The sequence below is a fragment of the Brachyhypopomus gauderio genome, chromosome 14, assembly GCF_052324685.1.
Source record: "Brachyhypopomus gauderio isolate BG-103 chromosome 14, BGAUD_0.2, whole genome shotgun sequence".
Lineage (NCBI taxonomy): Eukaryota > Metazoa > Chordata > Actinopteri > Gymnotiformes > Hypopomidae > Brachyhypopomus > Brachyhypopomus gauderio.
The window spans coordinates 10895845-10907659 of NC_135224.1; the positions used below are offsets into that span (position 1 = coordinate 10895845).

The window sequence follows — 11815 nt, forward strand, 5'->3', positions numbered from 1 at the left end:
GCAGCAGTGTCTGAAACAGGACACTAAACCAGCAATACAGTTAACTAGGTAATAAAGGTCCAATTTGCATAACTGAGGCTAATGAAGTCAAACCCTTCTATTAAAGATGAAAGGCTGCATTTAGAAATGTTCTGGTATGGCTTTAAAGTCCATAAATCTTTTACTCATCAACATTCCAGAGATACAAAGATTCATTTTCCAGGTGAAATCATTCTAATGGCAAACCGAAAGAGCAGATACTGTTCAGCTTCTAGCAAATGACACTGGCAAAAAAACATCTTGAGGTTTCACGCTCGTGTTCCCCATAAGCGCATGACAAAGTTCCTAGATAACAGGGCCGCCGCGATGTACTATATGCTGATATTGAAATGGTGTCAGTAAGGTCCTCATCTCTCTGCCAATGGCGGTGTATTTAGGCTCCTGTCGTGGAGGCCAAAGTATAATTTGTATTTAGAAAACGGATGGAAGCTTTTCACTTGGTCTAGCTATATAATTAATCTATGACTAAACGACCGTACGTCATAAATAACTTGAGTGAGTGAGAAGAAAGCAATGCCACCCCCCCCACCCGTTGCATAACTAGGCCAGGCTGGAGGGAGGAGGTGCCTCTCTGAACATACTGGTTCTGTGAGGTTCCATAGCGGGGTTCTTCAACAAGGGCCGCATCTGAATTCACCTGTTCGCTACGGTGCTCCAGTCGGACACGCCGCAGTAACGTCAATGTGTCAAGAAACTGAGTGAGATCACATGGTTATTAAAAAATGTACAAATCGTTCATCTACAACGCCTCTGAAGCAACTGCGAAAGAGTTTGAAAGGGGGAAAACGGTACGAGACGTGGAAGATGGGGCAGATTAGCAGCGTGGGCTGGAAAGAGAACGGCTGTTTTGCCCGACACGAACATGACATTAAAAGGCATCTGGGCGTAAGATCATCGACGTGAAATTCTCCATTGCATGCAGCTTGCGCAGGAAATCGCGCTGAAGGCGGCGATCACAGCCAGAAAGGCCATGTTGTGCAGAGCAAGCTCAGCTGGGTGAAGCGCACTTTGGAATTCTCCTGGCCAAAAATAAAAAAGTTCCTTGTTCCTTTGAGCAGGTTGAAAGAATTTCAAACGCTTGTGTACAGTTCTACCCACCACCGTGTCCAGCAGCTTATTAGCACATGAAAACACTGTGGAAGGACTCCAGCGATGGTATGCAGCAGCAGAGAGCTCCGCCGTGGGGCTGTTCCCAGACATACATCAGCCAGACATCCCTGAGCTGGCCTGGCCGCATGTTTCCCATGTCTCCCCCAGGTCTCCTGGCATCTGGGGAGGCTGCTCACACACTTTTTCCCCCCCTCCCTCCCTCCCCACCACCCACAGGCTTTGGCCTGAGTTTGCAGAACAGCACGATCGCAGAATCCTATTTTGTGAGCCAGGAAAGCATTTAATGAGTTGTCACAAACGAGAGAAACTCGTAAAAATTCTTAACAATGGACACCACCCCCCCTCCCCACTCGTCCCTCCAGCTATTAGAAGATGGTCGTGGGTACCCGAGAGTGACCTACGGTGAACAGCAGGCACAGTGGTGAACTCTAACAGGCGTTAGAGGTGTTACAGCAAGACCTTTTTTCATAGACCCCTTAAATCAATGCAGAAATCCAGCCTGCTTCTAATAGTGGATTAAAAAGGCATGTTAAACAAGGACAAGGGGGCCACTAACATAGATCTCCTTTAATTAAGTTAAGATTAAGCATGGACAGGTGAACGTTGGGTGCTTTTCCTCACGGGTTCCCTCCGGTTGTGCATTTCTACACAATCACCCACACAGCGAAAGCAGATAAGACACAGTCCAAGTTAGAGATACAAAAGAGGGAAAAGCGGCAACTTTGACACGTCCGCTTATGTAAATACTTTCCTAGTGGCGGAAGCTGTTTCAGACTTCCCATTAAGCAGTGAATGGACAAGATGTGAAGCAGATTGAGGACAACACAAAAACAAGAGAACCTGCCCGTCCAGTTTCAACAGTTTAACTGAAAGTTTGATCAAGTTCTTCTGTCGATTGCCTTCAAACCTAATCCAACTGCTTTCAGTGCAATTCTTAACCTGAGCACTTGCGCAGTCGTGTTGAGATGAGCAAGCATGACATTGCTCTTCTCCCCTGGCCTGCAGCACACAACGGTAAACAGCCCAACGCTCTTATCTGGATGGAGTGGGTGTTGAGCTTCTCAGAAGGTGCAAAGCCCCAGTTCAACAACCCTCCCAACCATCACAGTCATCTTCGTAGGCAGTGGACCATGATCAGAAGTTTTGACAAGGACAGAAACTAAAAACATTCTGCTCATTCTTTCAAACTGCAGAAGTCTCTCAGGTGCTGGATGGATTGAACTAGAAGATGACAAACTGGGGAGTGATCATATAACAGCTCTACCCCAAATCTCATTTTTTCTTTGATTCTTTGAATTTATGACTTGACTTTATGCATTCAAGACCACGACAAACACTATAACGTATTCACTGTACACATCAATAATACTGGAGCAATAAATAACTCCACGCAAAAGCACAAGTTCCAACTCAGGAACTGGAGTAACGACATAGCAGGTATACTTTCAGCAAACAGCAAATAAATAAACAAACAAACAAACATTACAAAGCAAATAAAGTAATGACTGTGTAATCTGAACCAACAAACAGGGCACCAACATGTCTAACCACTAAACAAATATTCAGAGTGTTCGCATCACGAGCTTACTCTTCAAACACCGTCATAGCCGGGTTCTCCCAACAGAGAAGCTCTGCTCCAGACTCTAGATGGCAGGAAACAGTGAGTCATGGGAGCAGAGTACCCAGATCCCAGCAGAGCGTCTACAACAATCTGCCAGGCATGTGTTCGCCCGTACTAGCTGTGATGGGCCTCAAACAACAAACAGACAGGGCGCCGGCCTACGCCCCCGACCCCCGGCTGTGAGGAGATGGAGAAAAGTAATAAACCGAAGCGAATCTCATCGACATGACGGGGTGGCGTACCTTCACCGGTAACCGCTGTTTCACGAGGAAGCGGACGCGCGGCTCGCGGGCGTCTCCTTAAGTCTCTGGCCGTGCCGCATCGTTAACGGAGAGACGTGTGGTGCTCGCTGATCCCACCACAGCGACACTGATCTAAGAGGGCAGAGGGCGATCAGAGATGTTTCCCCACTTCATTACGTCTGCATCTCCAACCCGGCACTCTGCTCACCCCCAGGGGCTGGCCGAGCGGCTAAGCCTTGGGCCGTTACCTTGGCAACTACACTTCCACCTGACAGGAAAGGACCATGGCAGAGACTACTGAACATCTGATGGCCGGAAGATGAAAAAGGTCTCGCTCGCCACGGGCTTCTCGGGAGCCGAACTGAAGGAACCGTGAAGATGTTTTCCAGGAGAACCGTGAGAACAGGTGTGGTGGGGCGCTAGGAGGCAAGAGGCTCTCTGGGCATCAACAGGATGCGAGAGAAGAGACTGCAAAACATCTGAGCCACCATGTTCAGGGCTTCACTAATTACTGTCTCACATTCCACTAACAGAGAGAGAGAGAGAGAGAGAGAGAGAGGGGGGGGGGGGGAGGGGTGTACAAGAGCATACACTATATTAGTATGATATAAAATGACTGCGTGCTGCATACAGTATAGGCCGCTGGTAATAACATGGTATAAGTGTCACTCACTGACATGAAGCTATCAAGTGTACGGAACACAGAGATACTCGGTTCTTCCTCTGCCAGCGCTACGTAACTCGACTCAGTGAACCCTCCCCGAGACCCAGCTGAACCGCTGGCATGAGGTAATGCCACCGCTGGGTCTAATATACCCAGTTTTGCAGTACACACATTACACAGTGCACAAAGCTTTTCAAGTCAGTCAAACCCCAGTGCTATGTGGCCATTTTGGGGAGCCAGCCATGGTGCGTGTATATTTTTAAGAGCAAACGGGTGATTATTCTGTATAAAGTGTAGAATTTCTCCCTTTACTTTCCCTTTTCTATATATAGAATGTGTTTTGGGAACAGTGTATGGTGTTGTCATTAGGAGTACATTCACTGAACAATATCTAGTTAGCTGTACACTGTGTTTTCAGAGTACACTTCATTCGAATCTGCACTTTTATTTTCACGACAAAAAAATACTGGCCTGTTTACCAATAAAATATTATTTTCTTATAGAGTCTTATTTTCTGTTTCAAGTACGCAGCTACAGCAACACCCATATCAAATCCCGATCACTCCTCATGCACAGATAAAGTTGGACATTCAGGGAAAAACCGACTCACCAGTCTGCAAACGTTTGAATTGCATTGAACGTGCAAAGGGAGGCAAAGTCCTCTTTGTTAACACAAACATGGGTAAACATTGTTGCCGTCATAGCAACTAGCACTATAACTGATCCACACAAACAAAAACACACACTGTGGGGGTATCTGTATAGAGATGAGCGTTCAGGAGAAACAGCCTAGATCTGCCACATCACACACTCACACACCACATCACACACTCGGTGGCCAATGGTACGACCAGCAACCCTCCAGCCTGAGGCAATACAAACAATTTGCTTCCCAAGAGATGTTAATATTGACAGGTTTGCCCAACACAATTAAAACGTGGAAAGGGATTTACTGAAGGCCTAATGAATAGGAAATGAGGCAAGCAGACACAAAGGCAGGTATGCAAATGGAAAATAGTTTTGACTGCTGGTGGTTTATTTACAATCGGCCGAAAACCCAAAGCCAGGTTTCCGGGGCGAAAGCCACTGTGTTCAAGCTGGTGAGTCAGACATCCAAGCAAGTCTAGCAGAGACCTTCTGTTTGGCCAATTACATCACACCTACCTTAACGTGAGCCAAAGTAACATCACGTGACTTTGAAGGTAGGTCCACAATTTAAACATGGCTTTTGTGCCATGTTTCATTAAGTGCCATACTTATTAAACACTTTAATTTTAGGGAAGGCTATTTTAATGGCACTTGGAAGAGAATAACTGTTCCTAGTGCATTAATAACAAGATGTGCTTAATGAAAAGCTAGCACAATAATAAAGCCCGAAGGAACAGATTGACAAAAGGCCAACGGTAAATAAAAATAAGTAGCCACAAATGTATTTGACTAATGCTCATGTTGGCTATTCATTGTTCTTAACATTAGTTTGAATGGAGCCTTTACTCTATGGCTGCAGCAGGTAAGGCCGAGATCATCCTCAGACCCCCATGTTCCAACACCCACCTCTGTGTTCAGGATTGTAGGTCCACCCTACTGTGCACAGAACCAAACCACACACTGGGTAATGCAAGAGGGCCTGCTGTCCACTCCACACCAGCCTAAAGCTCCACGCAGCAGTAGCTTAGTATCCTCCCAAACCCTTATTTTATTAGACGTCTGCAAGGAAGCCATATTCCAGAGACAATGGCATCTGGGTAAAAAATAAATAAAAATGAAGGAAAAGTCGCACACACTACAAGAACAGTATACTCTAAATCCTACTGGCAATGTATCGCACAAATGGGTATTGGAACAGGCAAAAAGATGTTTCGTTGCTTTAAAAGCTAATCTACACTTACAGCCTGGTCAGTGGTATGTGACATCAACTGGTCAAGTCTGCAGGTAAATAAACAAAACAATCAAAGAAAAAGAAGACACCAATGAACGTGAAATGCCAAACAACTTCTACAGTCCTGAACGATTCCACTTGTTTCATACTCAACTTTAAAAGGCCTGCGGGACGTTTTTTCACACAGCTGGTCACCAGTTCCTAATTGCCTCCTCGTGTTCAGCGCTGCCGAGGGCAGGTGCGGATCCTCAGGCTCTCTCAAACCCCCGATTGTTCTTCGTGGCCATTCTCCCTCCACAAAACCCTCCTTTCTCACACGGACGTGCGAGCGGACAGCCCTTTTGTTTCTGGTGGGCTGAGGTCACGTTTCTTGGCTGCTGTACCAGCCTCAGCCTGTAAACGATGAGATCTGGCAGCCCGTGGCCAGCGGGGCGAACGGGGAAGGTACAGAACTGCCCGCCTCGGGCAAACCAAATCCTTCCTCTTCACGAAATGTCAACATGCCCGAATCACACTTTCACGGGACTGTGTGGGTGCAGTAACATCAAAGGTTTGAGCTGAACCCAAAACCCTTTAAGTTAGGCAGAGTGATTCGTCTGCAGTGTTTGGAGGAGATTGGCGCTCATGCCCTCGCTGGTCGGCCCCCCGAGGTCTCCTCCACGGTAACCAATCCCACCCAGGGCACACAAAAGGCTGAGCACTTAACAGAGGGACGCTCCTCTGAGCAGGGCGGGGGTGGGGAGGGGACAGTGGGGGGGGGGGGGGGGGATAGACGGCTGGCAGCCCTGTGTCGTGCACGGCCTGTCTCGATTCACCAGACTGCGTCTCAGCAAGGCCGCACCACGCAGTCCCATTCAGGACCACATAACAGCTGGGCCCATTATTGTAGCTGCAATGGCAATCCATCCTAAGCAAAACCACAGAGTGAAGGACAAAAACATCCCTCCACACAGCCTGTGAAAACTGCTTCTGTGATCCCTGTCGGTGGCTTGCGCGCTATCTGAAGTTACTCGCTCGTCAAGAGAGCGCTGAAGTGATCTCTTAGCGGGTCCTCAGAGGTCTTCCGCTGGCACGCGAGCGCGGCCCACGACGAGGGGCATTTCGAGAGCGTCGCGACCAGCCGTCGTTGAACACGTGGCACGCGCTCCCGGCCACCTGTCATCACAATGTGTCGTTGGCAGAGAGACCACAGAGCAAGAAATGGTGAAAAGCCAGACGACCGCCTTTCAGTTTACCAAGAAACACAAGGGACAGACACACACACACACACAAACACACAGATAGAGTAGGCTCAAAACAGCGCATCATGTTTTAAAATTCTCAAGGCACAAGCACAAACTTTTAATTTAATTTTTTATATTTAATTATCGCACAAATTAACAAAAGCGTCTGCTTTTTGTAAAAGAAATACGACTCTCTTGGTTTTTAACCTGATAAAACATTCGGGAAACAGCACTACGTCCCGAATGTTTTATCAGCTGTCCAACTGAGCTGTGAACAAACACCATTTCACCTGACAAAGGCTGGACGAGAAAACAAGGGGACACTTTTAGAGCTCTACTATCTACTTGGTGGTAATTGGACAAGAGCCCAGTTGCTTCTTGTCCAAGATGACAGCTAAACAAGGCTCTGCAAGTCCTAGAATTCGGCATCGGGAAACAGGCCGGCCATGGAGGAACAACGAATCCACCCACACACTCCTGCTCAGGCAGGAGGAGGAGTTACAACATCGTAGCTGCTAAGCGCTTACACCTTGTTCCACTCGGGTCAAACGTTTAGATGTCTACAAGACACGTTTGGAACGGTTTGGGGGAACATGATGTATTTTCACGTTCATGGCCACGAAAAAAACCTCGACATTTCACAAAGACATGACAATGGTGGCCGGCGTAGCCGTTCCGACAAACAGGCAAAAGGAAATAGGGGTTATGGAAAAAACGCTTCAGCCAACATTTGTAACTCACGACAGCCAATAAAATTGTTGCTGTAGTTGACAGAAAAACAGCAGCGTTCTGCTGGGGGTACCAAGCGCCGCGTGGCAGCTGTCTTCTCTGACTCCAAACTGGCACATACAGCTGCGGTAATTACCCTCAAAAATCAAGCAAATCTGAACACGGTTGCAGGCAGTAATGATCCCAGGAGGAGAGAGACACTGGTTTGCTGATTGCTGATGTAGCCAGACAGAGTTATGCAAGGGGTCTGTGGAAAGCATTCTGTGCATACTAATAGGCAGTTTCCAAGCTGACTGCAGGATTTAGCAGCCCAGGAGACGTGGCGCGGTTCCTTCCCCAGTCGAAGGAAGACCTTTGCGGCCAGACTCCGGTGGAGGTGATGGGTCGATGCCCCGTAACAATATAACCAGAAGTAGACCAGGACTTGATGCCATGGTGAGGACTCGTCCATGTGTTCATTTTCATAACTGGCAAAGGGTGCTTGAAATATAATCAATCCCGAAAGCGGACGGGGGGGCTGGGCTGTCTGTTAACTGGCTCTAAGCAGGTTACCTGGAAAAGGCATTTGCTTACAAAACATGCAGGATACTGCTGTGAACCGTAGCAGGACATTTGATCCAACATGAGCAACAGCTGCCTTAGGCTTCTATTATGCCACAGGAACCATACGCACACACTGTCCTTGTTACCGCACATCGCCTTAAAAGAGTCGGCAGGTCTTGTTTCTTAAAAGAGACACAGGCCCCATTGGTAGGCTACAATCACAGGAAAGCACCTAAGAGGAACTCCTACCAGAATGTCAACATTTGTAACTACCACACGTAATATACAAAGTAAAAACAAGGCCTGTTGCTAGATAATACGGAAAACTAACAAGAAATGGAAAAATTTATCCGGTTTAGTCTACTTCCCAAATTATCGTTTTGCATCATTTTGTCTTGCTGAGAAAACTCCATTTCACGGGGCTGCTGGATAACTCACCCTCACGCGCGCTTATTTCCAAAGACGTTGAGACAGACCTGCAAGATGGAGCTCCATGCCAAGGGCCTCACAGGATCAATACATGTCTCCAACAGGCCTAATGCAAATGCAATCAGTCTTCAGTTAATAACAAAGGCCATCATGGTGATTTTTGTCTGTAGACACATATGATTAAATATAACTCAAATGAGTGACGGCCTTGCGTCAAGCCGACAGACTTCATTTTGTGTGTGTGATTTTCAATGACCTGAATTCAGTAGTTAATTTAATTGAACTTGTAATATGGTGCAACATGGACACACGAGAATACTTCAATCAGGCCATGAAAATTTTACTATTGTTGTTCAAGGTCTTGCCATGTCTGCCAACTTTTCTAAATGCATACGTATTGAGGTGGTGCTCAAATGTAGTTCAATGAACATTTGGACATCCATGGTAGGCCTAGTACATGGGAATTGATGGTGGCAAGTGGTTTTCTTACAATGACAAGAGTATATACATTAGAAGCCTAAATGTAGCCTAGCCCTAATGAGATCTTATGACAATCTAAAGGTTAACACACACCAGGCCTTCCACACAATGACTAACCAGTTAATTCTGTGGTTTTGTGTGGTAGCCTTTCACACACATGCCAACACAGAAGGTTCTGGAATATATATGAGGCAGAACGAGAAGCAGAAGTGCCCTGCTAGTGGAATCCAAACAGACAGGCATAAATAACCCTGCACGGCGGCCTGCTCATACAGCGGCGTGGCCCCTGTTCAGGCAGATGCTGTTCATCACCCATGATAAAATCACAAATAAGACACAAGAAAGCAGCATGTGTTTAAAAATGTGCGATTAATTTTTGGTGTTTCTCTAAAAAGCTGTAGTGTTGGTTCTGGTAAAATTCCTGTGGTGTCACCTGCATCCATGAGTATTTCTCTCATATTGCTGCATTTCTGCCTAACCAGAAGATGAAACAATGCATTGCTTTCTGAGAGCAAAGCTAAACAGAAAACATGCCTTTCTGTGTACACAGTACAGCAGTCACATGGAAAGCCCTTTAGGAGGTGAAAACCTGGCCCTTGCTGTCCAAATAGCAATCCATTTCTGCCTTATGCAGTCCATAACTGGCTCTAGAAACAGCAGATAGCGATGATGAATCATCTCACTAACAGACAACGATCAGGAGTCTAGTGGAATTAACAAGGGTTGACATTTCACGTCATCACAGGGGCAGAACTCCCTTTTAAGGAACTCCCCATGATCTTCATCAGTATCTGAATTCCGTCGTTGCCGCTCATACCAAACACAGAGCACCTGCACGAAGCCAACACCTGCTCGTCCTCCCGTCATGACTTCATAACAACAGATTGATCTTTAAAAACACTCAGTTTCAGGTACATTCGAATCGACTCGGGGGCGAAGCGGCCATCAAACCCTGCAGCACTCTCGCAGTTCACACTTAAAACTATTGTCAGCTAGGTCGGGCTGGGAAGGACACACCTACAGCATGATGGTATCATGTTTCTCTTTGACTGGAGAGGCCCTGCCTTCCTGCCACATGCCCTATCTTTTGACATACCCATAATGCTCTTCTTCTACCTTCCACTTCGGTTCATCTTCAGTTTTCTTTGATCAACCCCGAGTCGTTAAACTAGCTATAACGCACAACGCAGCTGCAGCAGAGTACAAGGTCAAAAAACACACACACACGAAAAAAAGTTGCAATCTCAGAGTCCATAACCCAGACATTAAGCAAAGGTCTAGTTTGTGCAATTTTAAAGGCACCCACAAGGTCAGGACAGATAATGTGAAGGTCACCATAGACACAGATCAACAGGTTGAATTTAACTCCACTGAAATTGTGAGTGCTTACTGCTTGTGGGTGTATTCTTAATGCACAAAACCACCCTCACTTCCAAAATCATACCACAGAGGGATGATCTTGACCATGACGAGGACCACAAACGTGCAACGCCAAACTTGTGCGCTCCATCATCCCTCTTGCAGCCTTGCATTGGAAAGCAACATCAGGCGTAACCTCAAAATGAATGAAAGCACATCTCACAGCCTGCGTCAAAATAATATTGGTATCGACCCCTGTGCCGAGTTAAGAGTTCATTTGTATTACTGGCACTATTTACCTTTGCAACACAGCAACATAAACTCAACACTGTGTATCTGCGTGTACTTCAAGGTGTACACGAGTTTCCACACGTTTAGAGATTAAATTAGACAGTCGTGTCTACAATAAAAATCATCCTAACTCAGAAACCGACTATTTTACAGAAACACCCTCGCCAACAACAAAGTCTGAGTTAGAGTTCCGAAGTCTCCGACAACTGAAGATATATCGCTAGAGAAGTAGCCCAATTAGCCAACCCGGCTATTTGAGGTCCACATTTTAAAATAAACCTGAAGTCAAGGTGACTGTCGAGGCAGTTAATGAAGTTCAGGAGTCACACGGTACCTAAACCACCCGAACTAAACGTGTGGACGGGTTTAGGGTCCGCCAGGTCGGCGTTAGTCACCCGTCCTTCCAGGCTGTTAGCCAGCCGGCCATCCTCCACCACCTAGGGACACAACTTCAGACACAAGTGCTCCTCTCAGTTCGTGTTGGGCCCCTGTGGCCCCTCCATTACCCCTCACCCCTACAAGACACCTGCCCCCGGGTGCGGGGGTAATGGAGCCCGGAGAGGAGGGTCCTGCCTGGCCAACTGTTGCCCCTCTCACGGCTACATGGCTCCTCCGACTGGGAGGGTTAGCTAGCGAGCTGGGTCAACTTCACACAGCCCCGGCGTCTTATCCCAACACCGTTAAAAAAAACGCAATAAAACAACGACATTAATTTAAAATTTAAAAAAGTTGTCTACGTACCAGCTGTTTACACTTTTTCTAAGAAGAAAACGCAGACATGTAGACAACTTGCAGCTGTCGCTCCCGCTCCGTCTCGAAAACGTGCACCGACTATCCACAGCGAAAGCGGCCCAGTTTTTACCTCCTGCAACTTTTTTCCCCCCCGACTTACTGTAGTTGCGTTCACCGACGTATACCGTGGCGAGTAGGCGCCATGTTTGTGTTGTTACTTCGCTTGAGCTCTTGGGTTACTCGAACTGCTGGAGGCGGAACGGAGCCGCCCAGAAGACCGACTCACTCTCTCTGTCGACTCTTTTCCGGCTTCCCACTTCCACGGGTTTCTTGTGCCCCCTATCTGGGGAGCTCTAATCGCAGCGGAGCAGGTGTCGTCTTTCCCCACTCACCGTAGCTTTTACGGGCGGATAAGGATCCCTTTTCATGCCTGGCGACCGTTCAAACCGTGCCCTTCATTGTTGGGTATCGACA

At 47.1% G+C, this 11815-nt stretch overlaps 1 protein-coding gene and 1 long non-coding RNA gene across 3 annotated transcripts in view; both read right to left on the reverse strand.

Moving 5' to 3' along the window:
- The window catches only part of dennd4c (DENN/MADD domain containing 4C), a 39157-nt gene extending 27464 nt beyond the window's left edge, over positions 1-11693 (reverse strand). The window contains exon 1 of one of the 2 annotated variants that reach the window (XM_076972429.1): positions 11502-11693. The gene's annotated coding sequence lies outside the window, so the exon portion shown is untranslated. Of the gene's footprint in view, positions 1-11350 lie in introns of both variants that reach the window. The other variant, XM_076972428.1, reaches the window with a different exon arrangement.
- Positions 1582-6274, reverse strand: LOC143475453 (uncharacterized). The gene is made up of 5 exons (XR_013121016.1): positions 5710-6274; positions 5566-5602; positions 5231-5417; positions 3261-3538; positions 1582-3144 (listed from the first exon to the last, which is right to left on the reverse strand). It is a non-coding gene; the product is annotated as an uncharacterized LOC143475453 (long non-coding RNA).
- Positions 11694-11815: the final 122 nt, after the last annotated feature.